The sequence below is a fragment of the Colletes gigas genome, unplaced genomic scaffold (genome assembly GCF_013123115.1).
Source record: "Colletes gigas isolate AHSC1104 unplaced genomic scaffold, ASM1312311v1 Colletes_gigas_Sc00008, whole genome shotgun sequence".
NCBI classification, from domain to species: domain Eukaryota; kingdom Metazoa; phylum Arthropoda; class Insecta; order Hymenoptera; family Colletidae; genus Colletes; species Colletes gigas.
The window spans coordinates 8,046,476-8,066,268 of NW_025106637.1; the positions used below are offsets into that span (position 1 = coordinate 8,046,476).

A 19,793-nucleotide genomic window follows, 5' to 3' on the forward strand; every position below is an offset into this window, starting at 1 on the left:
CGCGTGCAACGCAACGAAGCTAAGGATTTATTAATTGTACCGCGAAACGCGCGCCGAATCAAAAGGTCCACGCGTTCACCGTGCTAATTGTACCTCGACGCGTTCATCCTGCCTGAATTCTTCATGAAAAATCCGAACCGCATCAATCGGTTTTCGTAGCAAGCTTAATAGCTTCGAATGATTCGACGGATAATCGACGTTCAATATTATAGAATTTTCATCGGGAATTCGCTGCTGATTCGATTACGTTGTAATTCCAAGTCCCATCGATATCGGGCAAACGAATATTCTGGAAATAAACCGTTCCACAAAGTCGAGCGTCATAATCGAAGGAGCTTATTTTAGAAAATGTCGATTTGTGTTGGAAATTGGCAACGTTTTTATACAGGGTGTCCCAGCATCGGTGGTACAAGCGGCAAGGAGGCGATTTTACGTGAAAAAACAAATCGAAAATAAAAAATAAAATTTTTTCGTTGGAGGTTTCGTTGCCGGGAAAATCAACTGAATATTTACAGGATTTAAACGAAGATAAGGCATGTAATTAACTCACTGAACTAACTTAATACAAAAATTGTTAAAAATTGCTCATTGTGCTGTATATATAACTGTACTTTCTGAATTATATTTGTATGAACATACATTCTAATGTATTCTCTGTCTTTAATTCTTCAAATACCAGATGATTCTCACTTTTAATTGAGAAAGGCTTAAAATATTCTTCCTGTACACTTTTGTTTTAACATGACCCCATAGATAAAGAATCAAGGAGTATCAAATCTGGAGACCATGATTAGTCAAAACTAAAGATAATAACTTACTCACAATAAGACACCAAATAGAATTGTGATACATGGTAAGGAGGTTTTGTCAACACGAGTGTATAGAAGTGCAGAAAAGACAATAAGTGAATATTCAAGATCAATTTTTTCAACAACAAAGCCTCAAATGAACAAATTTTATTCTTCAATTTTGGTTTGTTTTTTCATGAAAAATAATCCTCTTCTTGGCTGTGCCACTGATGCTGCGACACCCTGTATAGATCGAGAATCAAAAGGATGTATGAAAAGCAACTTGAAGTGTTCTGTGATACTGCCAGTCGGATCGGACGAACAAATCTCGAACGTTTTCATGTTTCGACGGTTTAAACGCCAGAACAAACGTTTCCTGCACTTAACGACACGGCAATCATTATACCACGAAATTTCTTTTATTATACCCATTCGAATAGAGCAATAAAACTAACATATCCGAGGCAAATACTGTCTTCGGATATCATAAAATGCGCAGTGAAAAGAATAGTGTTCCATAAAACGCAGTACTCGAGTTACCTCAAACGTCAAACTCAAGTAACGACTCGCTAATCTGACAAAATACAGAAAAATTTACTACTATAATTCGTTCCCCGACTATTCGACCAAATCTGTTTGCAAACCCCAATTTCAAACGATAATTTCGCTAAATACGAGATTTGCAGTTAAAAAAAAACTTTAGAGATCCAAAAAATTCCCACGTATATAAATTTTATTCGAAATAACTGTCGATAAATGTCTAGGTTGCAGCATGAATTGTACAGGTGTGTACAATGAGATAAAATCAGCTCCCGTCAGAAAGAAAGAAATTCACGACTATTGTTATGCTCGAAAAATTTACGTACAGCAATTAATAGTTCCAATGTTGAAATAGTTGTTACGAAACACGAGCCTGGATATACCAAATCCAACAATGAAAACATCGAAGCCATTCAAAATATTGATTTTCAATATAATTCAAAGTAAAAAAAAAAAGGTAACGAATGTTTTAATTTACAGTTACCTTGATAAAATTCAAACTGATTCGCGTTGTCTACATTTTATCATCGGCCGCAGAATATTTCACGAAATACTAAAATTCTCGTTATTCGTCCAACGCCAAACCGAAAAATCTATGATTCGCATTAACAGATTATTTCGCGGAAACACAAACAACGAGAGATTGCCAAAACAAAAGTGCAAAAATATCTCCGACTTTCAGAAAACAGAGCTAAATAAGCTCTTTGCTTTAACACAAAAACGGTTAAGTCGATAAAGCTGTTGCATCGGAGACCCAGTACGTTATTTATGACACTTACACCGCCTTCTATTTCCTTTCAAACGCCATTAAAAATATCTAGGCGAATCTAAATACGTTTTCAATCACATTTCTCCAATCTGCTATAAATAATCTTGAGTACCTAATTTCCTGAGTGATCTTGAACCTTCGTCGAACTTACCCACAAGAATTTTCATTTAAAAATAGGTTCGTTATTTGAAAAATTTTATGAAGAAAATAGCCGTATATAATTTCCCAAGTAACAAGGAAGTCTGTTGAATGCACTCACCACTGCAAGAGTTCCTCCATCCACGCACTTCTGAAAAACAAAATTAATAATAAAATTACTACATGCACATAAACTTAATGGTAAACATACTGATTAATATAAATTGTATATTTGATATAACGTTCAAATAATTGTACAATCCTACTAAATTATTGGATTGCGGACCGTTGTATTTTATTTGTATTTACATGTGTTACGCTTCATGTTTGTTGTCAATAAATACTGTTTGCAATTGAGAATATTTGCTAAATAATCTGTCCCAGGAACTCTATGGGACTTCAACACTTTTTCCATATAAGTTTATTTTATTACATAACAACATTTACATGTGTTACGCTTCATGTTTGTTGTCAATAAATACTGTTTGCAATTGAGAATATTTGCTAAATAATCTGTCCCAGGAACTCTATGGGACTTCAACACTTTTTCCATATAAGTTTATTTTATTACATAACAACATTTACATGTGTTACGCTTCATGTTTGTTGTCAATAAATACTGTTTGCAATTGAGAATATTTGCTAAATAATCTGTTCCAGGAACTCTATGGGACTTCAACACTTTTTCCATATAAGTTTATTTTATTACATAACAACAGTCCCTCGATAACTATTAAAGCAAGAAAATAATTACGACTTTAGAAAGTGTCCAAACGGTAATTAAAATTAAAACGTAAATGTGAACGTCCGTTGGAACCGCGTTCCAGGCACGAAAAGGATATCGAGACGTGTCTTTTGTAGTAACAGCAACCGTTCGTAATGACGATAATCCAATCGTGCAATGCCGCGTGCAGAGAGGGAATCCCGAGCAGACAAGGCGGCCACATTAATATCGGAATGACGGCCGAAAATATAATGCAGCTGCCGGCTGTCATGGCGGACACATTCCATGGAGGACGACAGCGCAAACGTGCTTTGCAAACAATAGCCTCGAACGCGACGGTGGAGTGGAAGCTGCGACAAGACAGCAAAAACGGGTTTATGAATCAAATATTATGCGTCGTGGCTCGTGTGCCGCTCTAGCCCGTTTAAACGACCGACAAAGCGAAGCTGTGTGCCTGATGCGTGTAGAAATTCCCCCGTGCTTTTTAACGTTCCGCGTTAATCACAAACGCCGGACGCTTTACGGTGCTCGAATCGGCCGGGCTCTCTCCTCGACTTCCGTCGCCGATCATTTCTATACCCAGAAAAGTTCTTCTCGTTCTGGAACGTCGACGACGACCGCGCCGGGCACGATCGCTGGCAAAAACGTCCTGACAAAATGGCACTCGCGCGTACCAGAAACGGAAATTTTTATGCGTGGCGCTGGGCAGAGGCAGGACGAAAAATTGCCCGCTTTCGATTTTAATCTACTTTCCCACGATGGCAGATTACGCGCTCCCGATTGCTATGTGCAGGACTTTGACAAGTCGAGGGCAGAAATGGTACATGCCCCACGGACAACGCGTTGAAAGTAAAAAAAGGTTAAATTTATTTCTGTAACGTTTCCATCCATTATTTTTTTTTAAGTACTAGTTGTATGAAAGCATTGGATCGTCCCGTAAATTCGTGTAGAGTTTTGTAGTATACATTATTTTATTAAACATTCTTCGTTTAAAATGTAAGCAACATTTTCTGTTTGAAATGTTAAATAAAAATTAGCATTTGAAATTATTTAACAACTACACGTCAAAATAAACATAGAAGACAGCATCAATAGTAATAGTTTTTACATTCATCAGATAGAGGATGAAATGCCCTTTAAAATGAGCGTTTGTACGTGTCGATAGCTTTATTAGTTCCGGAGATATGACGATTTTAGTTTCAAGTCGATGCGGTGGCTAGTTACGGAGATATGAGCGATCGAAGCTTTGTTTACGTCGCGAGATCAATGAACTCTCTTACTACAAGCTTGGCAAGGTCGTTGACCGGCACGTGCTCGTAGTAACTAGGTCAGTCAGTCACGAGTCACGTACGAGAAAGAGAGGTCCGGTGCGACGCGTTAGACGAAGACAGAGATAGTCGAATTAAGAAAAATTACCATTTACATAAATTACGATATCTCGAAAACGACAAGTCCGATCGACAAAAACCAAAAGCCATTTCAAAGAGGAAGGTTTACCGCTTCGAACGGTGGCTCCGTTGTGCAGAAACCATGAGTGGCTTCAGAACTACACGTGTATAAAAGTGTACTTTTAATACGCGTTGGTAGACGGTTTATTAAAATATTACAAGTGGTAAATTATTTGGATAATTTAATTTGTAACAGTTTTATTAAATGTTTTTTCATATGTTCAACAGTTTTAGGGAATTCAGTAATTACTGGAGAAGTTTGTAAAGAATGTTTTAATACTTCGAGTTAACATTATGTTTCAAACAATTGTGAAATAAACTATTTACACTATATTATACTATAATTCTTTATATAGGACAATACGATTGAAGGAGACGAAGTTTCAAGTATGCAGGATATTGTGTTAAACATATAAAAATTCAAATAACTAGCAAAGTTACAGCAGTCGATGGGGAAATGGGTCGTGTCAAGTAGAAAGGCTTCACGAACTAGGTCTGAAAAGCAAAAATATTTTGCAGTATGGCAGCAAACATAAAAACTGGAAAATCGAGTTGGAAGTTGCATTTCTATTCTCTGAAAAAATTTTTAATTTGTTCATACGGTAACCATCATATACAAAAAGAACACTTTATATATTTTTGGACGCTTTATAATGGTATACCCCTTTAAAGATTTCAAACTTATCTTGGTTCATCCTCGACAAAAATGTTAATCTAAAAAATGTAAATAGGAGGAACCTGCACATGAATCACTTGTCTAGAAATATTTAACTTCCATACTGTTCACGATTTTATGCTCGAGTCAAGAGGTTCTTCCATACCGTGAATACAAGTTTTATTTTGTATTTGTTACATATTTCAGGAATATATATATTTTTAGTTTTCCTGTTTTGTATATGAAGCAATCGATCTCTCGACGTGGATTACCGATAACTTGACATAGATAAATTACCAACTCCCGTCGGTTCGAAAACAGGCTAAAGGCGTTACGTTCGAACTAGAGATGGGGAACCTGCTGCCCCAATCCAGTCTTTTGAGGTGTTCCATGCGGCTTTTTCGTATACTTTTTAGAAACGGCGTTTATTTTAAGTAATGAAAATCAAAAACTCATTACTTCAAAACCACTACGCTACAAATGATTAATAACACGGTAGTAACGTAGACTTCGCGTCGGTTTTCAGAGAAACGTTTAATATGCCATTTAAGTCAACGTCTCTGCCTAACTTGAATACTCTCATCAGAATAAATTCATATCTTAGTTTAAAATAATTATATTAAATATATTTCTCCTAATTCAACCCAGTTTAATTTACAGCCGAGTACCTTATCAGGAAGGATTTTAATTGTTTAATTGTGCAGTAGTCATAATTAGCAAATTACTGTATTTTCTGTATTTCTTAATATCCTACTAAACATTTTCGAAAACGATAAAATATGATTTTAAAGTTTGACGCCAACATCTGCGTCTCGTACGAACCTCTTGCCCTACACATGGTACTCGGCGTCTTCATAAGATACTAACCTATGCACCTAACTGTTTACCCAGTCAGTGTACTTAAATAAACTGCAATATCGTAACACAGATTGTTTAGATTACTTTCCCGAAGATATATCTGTACACAGCTTGCGCGGAGATACGTATCAGATCGTGTCTTATTTGCAATAGCAAAGAAAGTGTACGAGCGTACTCTTGATGAAACAAATATAGCGACTCTCGTACACGCAGAGGGGAACCAAGACGATACAGCCATAAATCATCATTTCAGAACCGCTCCTAGAAAACCTTTTCCGCGCATGTGAAAATTTTACGTAGGCACACGCAAAGAATATAAAACAAATTACGCGATAACATCGAAGATAAATAGAAAATAAAATTGTATATTTTTTTAACAATTACTGGCACGCCCGGTTTAAAAATAATCTCGTACGCCAATAGCTTGCTATCCAGTCTTAACTCCGGAGGTCTGTTATCAGACATCTTTCTCGTTTCAATTCTAAGTTCAACGCATTTGGTTCGTGTCTGCATTTTGCAAGTTAATCTACTCAGTATCGTAACAGGGTATTTAATTAAGGAACTTTGCGGTATTATGAGAATTATTTGACTTGACTGGTGGACATCTATTTCGCGAAACGTATCACACAAAACTTGATTTCTAAGTTAAGTCGTTTGCCTGTGTCCGTAGTGTGAAGTTTCCGTCCTGTACTGTCAGTCGCCAAGGGGTTTGACGCTCGAATACAAACAGAATTTGAATCAAGCGTTCCTGGTACCGTACGATCACGAAGTTAAATCATTGGATGCGAGAAACTATTCCTAATTATTCGACTAATTGTATACATCCACGTATCTCTTGCGTTCTCTGATACCACTTCTCGTATACTTGTTACCGACACCGAGTTGTTCTTATTTAACGTTTCTCTCTCCGATGTTCTAACGCTTTGTACATTACTCGTCGATATAGAGATGAACAAGCACCGCTTGCTCATTTAATTATCGCCTTTGTTCGCGCAGAAAATAACAAATTCTTATAGAATGATACTACATATTTTAAGTCCTATTTGTTTCGTTCAGAATCATAGTAATATTGCAACATTTTTGTGTTAATCACGAATCCGGCGAATATCAAATTTAAAATAGCGAAATCTAATATGATGGATGGAATATTCAATAACAATTAAATTCTCACTGATTACACAAAATTATATGCATAGAACAAAATTGGAAACTGTTAACTTAATGATTATAATTATTCTCAACATTCTTATTCAATTCGAACAATTCCATGCATCTCAGTCTATTTACGTTCAACACAATTCATCGTTCGAGTGAACAAATTCGAAACCACTGGTTCAAGTTTTAAGAAGCGAGAATATTGCTGCTCTAAGAAAAAGTCTGAGAATCTCAGACATCTGTGTAGAAAATTTTGCGTGAAGACTTAGTAGAGACTTATGGGACCATATTAAGCCTCTCGTTTATTTTAACAGACCACAAAGTGTTAGCTGCCCCAAAGCAAACATCGTCCGGTGCTATTCGAGAGATACGGCCTGATTTATGCTCCGGAGTCATCGAAAATTGAATTTGCCGCATTCACTCTATCGAACATAATCGTGGTGGTCATTTCGCGTACGTATAATGAGCTCATCTTCCTTTCGAGTTAAAAAACCCTCTAACGTTGTACGATTAAACGACGCCCTTCAGTTTTTTAACTAAAGTACACAACGATCTCCTAATAAAAAATGAACAAAAAAATTACGTGCAAAATTTTGGTTAATTCTCTTTTTCACAACTTTGAACTAATTCAAGAAATACAACATTTTTTAATGGGTTCCTAACATATTGTGACGCTGCAACTATTTGGACGAGTCTGGAGCTTAAGGGGTCTGGTAACTAGAATATTGAAATATTCGATTTTTTTTTGGCTTAAATAATAGTTTGAAGAGTTAAAAACATTATGCGAAAGGTCTCAGTGTCGGAACAATGTTTTTGCTGAAAATTTAGAGCCCCAAACGATGACGTGTATCTGCGTCCTGTAGCGCGTTAAATGCATTTTCCTCGGAACTATGTTTTACAAAACGGTGTGCAGCATTACTCCAGTTCTAATTAATCAATTGCTTTGAAAATTTACAGTTATCTTTACTATTATATTTATTAGGCATTGACGATCCGTTTTTTTCAAAATTGTCAAATAATTCTGCAAAATATTCGTAATAACTCGTTTTTGTGTTAAAATTCGATTTTAAGTTTCAAATATCTGCCACATTATTCATTTTTATATGAATTGAAATGTCTCATCGTCAATGCCTAGGACATTTATCATAGTTAATGGAATATTTCGGTTTTTGTTGTACATAACAACCATTTTACCACAATCCTGCACACCAGCTGGGCATCAAAACAAGAAGTGGCTCGGGAACATGGCGCTGTGTAGGCTTAATTATAAATATTTTTTAAACATTGCCAAGGGTTTTTTTCAACATTTGTTATACCTAAATACAGTGCAAAGTTTCAGGATAATTGAATGCTTATTTTATCTTCAGTGTTGCTTAAAAAAATGCCTCGTTTTCCATACCGCTGGAGGTACCAGACCCCTTAACAGTACGAACCAAAGGAGAGAATCGGTAAAAAGCGTCGTCGTGGAACGAAAGGCCAGTAACAGGTGTTGAAACAAATGGTTAGAAAGCGCGGAGAAAAACGAGGAAAGGCGGGCGGGCGGGCGACAAGACGGCAAAAATGAGTTTATGAATCAAATATCACTGGGTGCAGCCGCGGTTTTGCAGCCGTTTAAACGAATGCCAAAGCGAAACTGCATTCGCGGCGTGTTCCGGCCGTCATGGATTATCCGACGGCGTTGCATACAACCGAACGCCAGGAACTTGGAAGCGTGGAAACGGCCGTGTGTGTTCTAATAAAGTCTAATGAAACGAATTTACGCTCGATAATGCGTCGTTCCCTAGAATGCTATGGAAATGCTTCATGTCGGACCGCTCCATTAAATTACAAACGCACCGTTATCCCGCCACGCTTGTACCAAACGTTTCACCCGTATTTTATTGAACAATCGATTGAAAATATTTCGAAACGGCGAAACGATTGTCAACAGACGCTTCGATGCGCTCAAACTGCGTAATACGCATTCTTCGACGCCTAGATTCAAGGACATCGATTTCACATAGATATCAAATCTGTCGTGGTGACAATCACGTTAAAATACAGTTTTTTAAATAATATCTACGAGCTCTTGGAATTTCAAGGGAATTTAAATCTAGTGTTAACAGTATATACTCTTTGTTAACAGATTTATCATTATTTTATTATAGTTTCGCGATAAGTTTATCTAACATTAAAATTTCGTATAAATATCTGTTACTTCCAGAGAAATTTTGAGAAAATTCATGGTGCCAAAACAAATTGAGATGAAACCCTAAAAACAATCAACAATATTTTTATAATTTTACTTGAATTAAAAGTGCCAAGGCTTTGGAGCTCGACAATAAAAATTATATTTATTCTGTAGTCGATAATAAATTCCGTCCGATGATTTAATCGCCATTAAAGTTCGAACGTGTTTTTCCAATCAATCACACGATTTACCATTATACCGGACTACTAATTTTCCGTGCCATAACGGCGTTGGATACTTTTCAGGGTTAAGTATCCAGTTACTATTTCACCCCCGAGATTCTCGGAAACTCTCGAAAGCCAGATGAGAAAATATAAAGCGTTTTATTGCGTGGTAAATCTTCCGTGCAATAGATCCGGAGAAGATAGCTCGAAGGATCCGATTTGCATAGACATTAAAAAAACTAATTAAAATCTAGCGTGCTCGTCATCCAACACGTCTGTCAGCCATTCTGCGCGAGTGGCAAAGGCTCGTTACTTTAATTCGCTTCGTGGTAAACGCGATCTACACAGTGTGGACGAGCAAATGGTACGCCCCGGGACTCAAATAATTTTACGCAACAACGTCTGGCAAAGTAACAAGTTACAAGAAAAAAAAGAGAATACAGATTCCCGTCTATTTTCGCGTTTAATAAATAATCGCCATTATTCGCGCCACGTTAAATTCTCCATCGTCCACCGTTAATTATCATTACCGTCGCTTTGATTATCATTCATGCCCGCGAAAATGGCTAGCGGAATCAGATTCGAATAGGACAGTCTGTAAAACGTTTCGACGTTGCTCGAGGAGTTTGAGCGAAAATGTAAATTTCCAGCGATGCTCTTCTTGCATATTCAATGGGAAAGGGGGAGAAAAGGTATCATCTCCGTCTGTAACCATAAAGCGTGCAGAAATTGAGGGGTTGTTAGATTACAGCCGCGCTTTTCGAGAACACCCTTTACTCCTCGCGAACACAAGCGACGAGAGAAAATTGCACGCTCGATTTGAAAGGTGTAATGCATCCATCGTTTATTTACGATTCTACGAAATGCACAAGCGACTCGCTGGAATTTCAAAGGGCCAATTTCCCCGCTCGCTTGTTCCGCCCCGAATCAAAGGTTCCGTGAACGTGTAAAGCGTAAATAGATGCGCAGATGCGATAAATTTTCTTCCCTCTATCGCTTCCACTTATTTTGTTTCACTTTCAGACACGAATCACGACGATCCACCACGGTCAAAAAGAAACGTTCACACCGATACACTGTTCTCTACACTGTTTTAATTGATAATATAGTTACATGTATGATCCAAGATATTAAGTTTTTGAATAAGTGTTCCAATAATACGTTCATAATTCACTTTCCGTCTGCTATCGCGATCAAATTTCCCGTAATTTCCAGCGATTCGTCGCGGAAGCCAGATAACCAACTAACTCCTTCCCTTCGTTATTTTCGTTCGAGATCCGATAGAATATCCAATCCGATAAACCTCAGTCATTCATTTTCTCCATGGGTTTTGCACTTTGCTCGAAAAAATGAAAAATCCTCCCGATATAAGCAGCTTATCTCGCCAGCTAGTATTGATTAACACTGCTGACTCGTGACGATTTCTTTTACAGTTACGTTTATCTCGGTGCATTTAAGCTGATTGAATTTTTCTTGGCCCATGCTATTCAGCATTTTACTTCTACCTTATCGAGCATATTCTTTAGGATACGTACGCGGCACGATATCGCGGCTGTTTGCCTCGCTTTTCTCGTTTCTGCGTTTCCGGTTACCTCCCCCGAGCTACCGTGCACGCCTCTATTAGCGAACATCTTGCGAGAAACTTTTCTATCGGGTCGTTGAACATGTTCCTCCCGACTTTCGAATTTAATTTCAGCTTAACATGTCTCTAGTCGGTGTACGCGTTCTTTTATTAAAATAAACTACTTGTTCCGTATCGGTTCTGTTCTAGGAAGCCATTTACCGTCAAATAACGATGCAAACTGTTGTTTTTCGTCACGAGTTTACACAGGAAAAACGTTTCGTTCCCGAGTTGCAGCCAAATTGGCTAATAATTGTTTTATAGGCAGTTTTGTTAAATGAAATATACGATTTCTAGAATTTCTATAACCACGAAGACACTCTTCAATTTAAAAGATCCATATTAAATTTCGGAGCTCAAAGGTTTCGAGAAGAGTAAGTACAACGCGATAAAAAGTTGTTATTCACGGAAGCTGGTATCCTTTCCGAACACCTGAGTATCAGTTGCATAATTTTTCTCCCCCGAAAAGGGGAATGGATAGAATGTACGACGTCGATTTTGCACATGCCATCTCGTATACCTTTGAAACACTTTGAACGACAAGAAGAGCTAAATATGATCGTGATATCGTTGTTATATATGTTACGGTTACTTGACATAAGGTACAAATCCGATACTCCATCACCCCGCCGAACGTGGTCCATGCTTGTCCATGAGCTATAAAGGATTGTAGTGATAAGGTAAATGATGAAAACCGACACGTACGTGCCTGGACGACGTGAACCGGTTTTATGTGCTTGGTTAAACGTTTCGTGAATCGTTTTGCGCGTTTACGACGCTATAGACTCCGCGTGAAATATCATTTTTACACTTACCGTGCACACGCCGTACCGATACGTCCGAATATTCGACGGAAGAAAAAGAACAGAGCACCGATCAATTTTCCCGCGAGCAAATAGTGCGATGCCTGGAACTAGTGCACACAACAGAAGGTACACTTTGGTTCTATGTTCGAATTGTTTAATTCTTTAAACGCGAGTAGGGTCAAGAAGCAACTTTCTTTAACTGGCAGGGAACTGGTACACAAATAAATTATTTATTGAGTGAAACGACAGATTGAAAAGGGGCTAATTAACTTGATGAACATGATGTAATAAAGTAATAAAGTAACATAAGGTATTCAAGTATAAACGAACTCCAGTTTTTCCCGCAAAGGTGGATGCAAATAATAGACTAAGTTGTCGAGACTTGCAAAATTCAGTGTTTGTTTTGCAAGAAATTAATCAATGGTAATATCTACGATACATCGAATAAGGAGACGCAACCTCTTACGCGAATTGATTCATGAATATTTAATTTTGACGTTCGCTTCCGTCTGGTTCGCCGAAACCAATTATAAATTTTATTATAATACAAAGCAGTTCTATTCAGCCAATAATCAATACCTTCATTAAAATATAATAAATTATATTGATCCTTTTGTGCTCGTCGTTTAAATGTAAAGGATCGTTGAAATCGACGAGTCAATTATTAATACATAATAGCAACGAAATTTTTAATTACGAGAAGTGGAATCAAATATCTATAAATACTAGTTCGACCAGCGTACATATCGCGCTTTAGAGAAGATAAAAGTAAATTTCGAGCAAAATAAAGAACAATGACACTTTCAACTTTTTACAAAATGACTTCAAATATCCAAAAATTTAATTTTTCCGTTAATAATACATCGAATATTAATCGCGTATTCCAACTATGAAGATAATAATAGTAAAATGTTCGTTAGTTATTTAAATCTTTATCAAATTTATCGAATATAATGCTTCCAAATTCATTGTGAATCAGGACTGACGGTCCTCTAAATAATTCAGAACAATCACTTCCGGTTAAACTTATTCGCCATTAAATTTATCCGAAAATTGAATAGATAATCGTCTTTTCCAAAGTTCTGTTTAAAAGAAGAAGATAGAACGGCGAATATCAAGGAAGACCATCAAAGGCAACGATATCATCTTACCCATTTCAATCTCAACAAGCGATAAGTCTCGAATCTCGTACATAATTGAATTTTGCTTTATGCATTACGTTTGCATGAGAGGAGAAATTTTTGTAAAACCGATTATCAAAATCAATTATCAGATGTTTGCTACCCCGAATAATAAATATCACGAATTAGAAGTTAAGAAGAAGTTCGTTCTTCAATTTCGTTCTTTAATCCTGTTATTAACTAATAAGAAAATGTGAAAGAAACTTAACGAAAAGAGTTTATTGGAAATATTTGTTTAAAATACAGAAATTACAATCGCCGATAGAAATATTACTTTAGAAAATATCATTGGAAATACCGGAATGGTTTTCAATGTACTTTCAATGCTTAAATCTTCGAAGCATGGTACGATTCATTCCTTTAATTAGAGAAACTCCTATTAGCTTCCGCGTGCACTCTCATTTATCTATTAATGTCTGCTTTACTATACCTGTCCCTAATTGTAATATCTTGATCGAAACTAAGAGTTCAATTAGGGCTGCGGTTCCCAAACTATGCGTCGCAAGTTGCTTGCCAGAGTTGGCCAACATTTTATGCGATTAAAAGACACTCAACGAAACGAACATATAGCATTTTATCGAATCGAACACCGAGACTTTCATTTGTTCTGAAATTGTTATCTTTATTTAACGAATAGACTGTTGTTTAATTAATTTTACTAGTTTCGCTTCTCACAAGACACTATACCGTAAAATTCACTCGCGAAAAGATTCGTTTGCGCTTTCGCATGGGAAACATTATCTCATCCGCCATATTATTAAAACATTTTTCCAAGCGACTATTTCCGACGCTGAGTAATCACGTGAAAAATAACAGATCCGAAAAATTTTAAGAAAGCACCGTTGGATAAACTTTTTACTTAAAAATTTTCCGAGTTTCATAGATAACGGGATTAGCAAAGTTGGATATCTCGTCTGAAAAAGGATTATAAATTGTAAAGGTACGTACTTCAACGAATAAAGGCCCTTACTTCGTATATTTTTTCGTGTATTTAATTTTTTAATGCAAAGAAAACCAACATTCGCGGTTGCTTGATAATTTTAAATCCCACCTTTGACTTTATCTCGCTTCCACGCGAAACGAATTGTCTCATTTTCAGTTGTATCACGGAGCACTCTTGTACACTATACGATTTGTGTCCCTTATCTATTAATGGCGTGCTTCGTTCTTTTCCACGATAATAATGCATTTTCCCCTCAAAGATGGAAAGATACAAAAACAAATTCAATTATGATTATACGGGAAGAAAATACGGCATTGTTATACGGTTGAAAGTACAAAGGCGACCTACAAGATTTCTTCATTTATGTAAAAGTCCGCCGCGAAGTTGTCTTGGAACTACAATTTTCCTGGCTCAGTTCCGTGAACGAATTGTCGTGTCGTCTTGCTTAGAGGCAATTAAAGTTTTCATTATCCGGTAAATGCGGCTACATCTACAGTACGCTCGACCATTCTGCGTTGTCAGAGAATCCGAGGAAGACGGGTAAATGAAAACGGCGTTCCGTGCTTTTTTATAATAATCACCGTACATATTTTTTTAATCCTAAACGATTTTCGCGTTCAACGTGCCACTCGATTCGCGCCTTTTCAATTTTCTTCGAGTATTTTTCCGGAATCTATCGCTAACACGATTACACGAACGGAGTGAAATTTATTAAAACACTACTATCTTTAAGTCTCGATAAATTGATCCTATTTCTATACTTGGATTTTCAAATCTTGCATCAAGTGGTATTTTTCATAACAACGATACACCAATTTCAGGCTAATTATATTTTAACGCGTTACACGATGTTAGGAACTTGGCGAGGTTTACGATACGGTCGCTTGTGAATACCGCTATTTTTGAGGATAGCTAATTTCAATTCGCTTGTTAATAGTTACAGCTAAACGAGGAGTCAGGGCCCTAAAGAATCATTACAAAATTGAAGCAATTAGGAAGGGCCCTGCTCCGTCGTCCTCAATAGCGATTGACGTGTCATAAACCTTACAACTAGTCGCGCGGTCGAGTAACGGCCTTAGTACCTGAGCACGGTCCCCGGTCGGGTGTTAGGAATTTTCCATTTCCAGGGAGGTCTAGTTTGTACCCCGACTGGTGGGCGGCAACCTAGACTAGGCGGTTTTTGGAAATCCAACCCCCGACCAGGGACGTCGACCGATTGGTCAGGTCCTTTACGCCTCATCGGCAATTTTAGTATATAAGAAGAACATTGGAAGAGTTTAGTTAGATTAGCAACAGAATCATAGTTAGAAACGTTACTGTATTACTTATTGAATTCAATAAACACCAAATACACAACCATTAATTTCCTTCAAACGAAGGTGGTCCTTCGAGTTTGTATTAGTCGGCACACACGTGCAAACTCAACAATTTCTGAACGAGCAACACTCGACCACGGAAAGAACACACGAATTATTAAAATCGTGCTAATTTTCATGACCATGGTAGGAAAATTTGAACGTTGAAGTGATTTCAGGTTAATTGTAGCTGACGAATGGTATTGCTGGCAAAATTCGACCGATTTATAATCACGAAACGTTCGAGGCAGGGGTAACTGAACTGCTCAGTCGCGAGAAAATTGAGTCTTTTATTCGAGTGACGGGCGAATTGTATTTTCTCGGAACCGATCGCGAGCAAAAGACGAGAAAGAAAACGTGGCTTTTAGCTAACTTCGCGACGTGTGTCCTCCGTGCCTCGTTACACGTTTCCAAAGTCGTCTGTTTCGCCGTAAGATCAAGGAGGCGCTTCATTAGACATTCTTTCCCGTTTGCCTCCAAGGGAATGACAAAAGAACGACAGTTAAAAGCGCACCGAGCAAACAAAAGGGCGCTGGCTGACGGGTCCTTTGGTTTGCATTACGACACTGTTGGGTGTCATCAAGATACATGTAATTACACGTCCCTAAAACAATGGAGGCCATGCTCAGAAAAGTAATTTCGCAGCGGCGTCAAAGAAATAAGTTCGCGGGGGAAAAAATGCGAGCTCTCGTGGAAACAACCCGGCTGGAAAAAACCACTTGCAAAGTGTCAATTTGCCGCGACATTTAAACTTGCGAAGGGCCGCGGTACTTCTCGCGTGAAAAATATACCTTATAATTTTCCTACGATTCTCGATAACAGAATCTCGCGCGGAGAACTTCCACATGAAAATCTAATCAATTATACGCGGAGGAGCTTAAATTTATTTCAAGCTCGTACAGTTTCCCGGCAACTTTATTCCGTGAAAGCGAACGTATTTTGCGGAACTTCCGCGTCACGGAAACAGGAAACGAGAGAATATGATACGACTAATTATTTGTACAATTTCTGAAAAACAATATTAACATGCGTATATTTATACACTGTGTTATTATGTTCATCGATATATTTTACAACGAACGTTCACAATTTGCTCAAAAATGTAAATTAGTGAAACCAAGCTGGAAACTGATCCCACCGTGGATCATTAATTAAATAAAAAATATCTTCAGACTGTGAGAATATAATTTTAAACTTTTACATCAAAGTCCCTGATTCTACTTTTTTATTCAAATCTAGTAAACTGTAGATACAATTCATTAATGATTATCAGAGATATTTATCAATTATTACTGACGTGATACAACTTAGAAGGGTTCTTCGTCCAGAAATAACTTACGAACGTAGAACGAGATGTGTTTTTGACAATTCTTGACAAGCTCAAATGCAAGCTCAATTGAATAAAAAATATGACGTTTAAACGCAATTCTCATTTCATTAATCAGCGGGGGAGTTAAAGTGCCATTTGAATTATACCGGCGAGCGAACGCAGGATATTTAAAAATCCTGCACGACGGAATTTAAACCAGCGTAAACTACGTTCATTAAAACAAAGAACGGCACCGTTGCGGATACGCGACAATGCGTGCGCACGGTATTCGCATGGAGAACAGGGTTGTGAAGGTGGAAAAAATAAACTCTCAGAAATACAACCTATGTAAAACACCCGGAGACAGCCAACGTAGCAACTTGCTAGGCGTAGTTATATCCCTCTCCATCTAGAGTAGTTGTAAAACGTAATCTCTCGCATCGACTTTTGCTTTTTAATTCGCGTTATAACTTGCACGAAATTATTCCCACTCGGCGGTGCTAAGCTCGAGGCAGACCAGTTTCATTAAAAGATACGTCTCGAAACGTTCAAAATAATTAGGAATTATAACATCAAAGCCGACAACATCGGGTGTTGCAACAATTTATTTGTTATTCGTCACAATCGTCGTCCCCGAAATTATTGATATAAATTAATCCACGTTAAACAGAAAACTACACTTTGATATCGAAATGGAGATGTTTGTTGCAATATGATTTAACCGTACATGTTAAACGTAATATTGAATAATCTCAAACGCAATGGTTGACTAAAATGTTTTGATACTTCGACTTTTTTTTTTATATATTTTTTATTTTTTTATTACAGCTTTATAGCACGTAGAATGCACAATACAGGTATCATTTGATACCTTTACTCGTTTAAAGCCTCGTAGCCTGCTTTATAGCTAATATTTCCGCAAAGTAAGTAGCCCATATCTTCTGTCGGAGCATAAAGAGCAACTAAATCAAATTTCATTCGAGTTCAACAAAGATAATAAGAGTTTCAAAGAAATCACGAACCCACAGACTGAATTTGATAGCAATTGTCTAGCGTTAGGAATGGAAGATACTGCTACAAACTTAGAGGAACTATAAAAAGTATACAAAACTAATTCTGTGTTAGTGGTTGACTACATTTTGTGGTTTCTATCAAGAAGTTTCTCCGATTCTTTCATCCCAGAATATGTCGTAACGTAGAATCAATATTAAACACACGTTCCTTCGAAATTGTTGCTAATGATTTAAGATAGAAAGTCTCTATCAGAAACCGATATCGTTGAAACTAACCAATGTGTATAGATATCGCCAACATCGGTTGAGTCGTCGGCTGGTTTTCGCAGTTCTTCCAGTTATTGCAAAATCGATACTCGATGAAGTTTGCATGAACAGCGTGCATTTCAAGAAATGCTTGGAAGGGGCGCGGTGTAATAACGATTGTATTTCTCAAAGTGTACTCGGTGCAATTTATCAAAAAAAGAGAAGAATGTCATAAAAAATTGTTAAAGAGGTATAAGGAATAAGAAAGACTCCTTTTAAATTATGTTATTACAAAATGAAAGACCTGCAAGGTTATATACAGGGTGTTCGGCTACCAACATTTCTAACCTCACATTAAATTTTTGGTGAAGAATTTTTTTTTCGAATCTGGGTAGGATTTCGGGGGTATGTCTATTCACCAAAAATGATTGTAATTGACCCCTGAAACTGAAAATAATTTTTTTAGAACGATTTGAAATTTTTTAATTTCGCCGACTTTCAGCAACTACTCGAATTTTTTTCTCGACAGTGCGTAGGATTTCGGAGGTATGTCTATTCACCAAAAATTATTGTAATTGATCCCTGCAGCTACAAATAATTTTTTTAGAACGATTTGAGATTTTTCAATTTTGTCGAAAAATTTCACACCTTCTCGAATTTTTCTCTCAATAGTGAGTAGGATATCGAGGGTGTGTCTATTCACCAAAAATGATTGTAATTGCCCCCTGCAAATGAAAATAATTTTTTTAGAATGATTCGAAATTTTTTTTTTTCGCCGAAAAATTTCAGTGAAACATATCAACGTATGGTCAGACATAATATTTTCGGTAAGGAATTTTTTCCCCGAAAGTGAGTAGGATTTCGGGGGTATGTCTATTGACCAAAAATGATTGTAATTGACCCCCGCAACCGAAAATAATTTTTTCGCGAATGATTTGAAATTGTTTAATTTAATTTTTTAATAACTTTTTAACAAAGCCTCAATCATCAATTTTGTCTCAGGGGTGGCCGAACACCCTGTATAATGTTATATAATACTTTAGTATGTTAAATTGTCGCTGTACCTTATTTTTTTAAATTGTGTTATATGAAAAATTGGAAGTATTTATTGTATGCAGGCTTTATAAGTGCATGATTTAATAATTTCAACATAAAATATTTCCAGTAATGCTGTAAGAAATCTCTTACACGTATTCTGCCTTCTAAACATAATGATCAATGTTGAATACACATAAATTGTCAAATAAGAAAATCGACCAATCCTTTGATTGCCAATCATGGTAATGCAGGTTCTGTTATGGACAATAACTACGATACGAGGAAGAAACACGATCCGAGATTAATAGTCGAACAACACGTTACCATCAAGATAATTAACGCGTATTGTACTTACAGACGTATCAGACAAATTACTGATTTAACCGATAATAGAAAAGCAATAATCCCTTTTACTGGCACTATAGCACATTCCACTGTTTAATACAACAAACTGAAACACAACAATCAACCGTCCTTTGACCCAGAACTTCGTCAAGTCACAAAGAATGAACATAAACGCTGCAAGAACAAATGTCTCTTTAGCTATAAAACGTTGCAATTAATAAAACAAATAGTTTTATAAATATACCTTGATATACAAATTTAACGACTCTAAAAAAATACAAACAGCTATTATGAATTATCATATTATATTGTTTTGTTTAAATTTATCTAAACACACATTTATCGTGTAATTTATGTTTCTTTCCTTTCGTTTGAAAATGACCCTAAAACTATTGGTAGGAAACTTCAAGGAGAAATAATAAGTATCAGAAGTCGTTACGATTACAACCAACGTTATTGATCAATAT

The 19,793-nt window shown here is 36.8% G+C and overlaps 1 protein-coding gene across 4 annotated transcripts in view; it reads right to left on the reverse strand.

Moving 5' to 3' along the window:
• LOC122396804 overlaps positions 1 to 19,793 on the reverse strand; it is a 346,801-nt gene that overhangs the window by 284,668 nt on the left and 42,340 nt on the right. For all 4 annotated transcript variants that reach the window (XM_043395502.1, XM_043395501.1, XM_043395499.1 and 1 more), the window contains exon 2: positions 2,357 to 2,386. The gene's annotated coding sequence lies outside the window, so the exon portion shown is untranslated. The remainder of the gene's footprint in view (positions 1 to 2,356; positions 2,387 to 19,793) is intronic.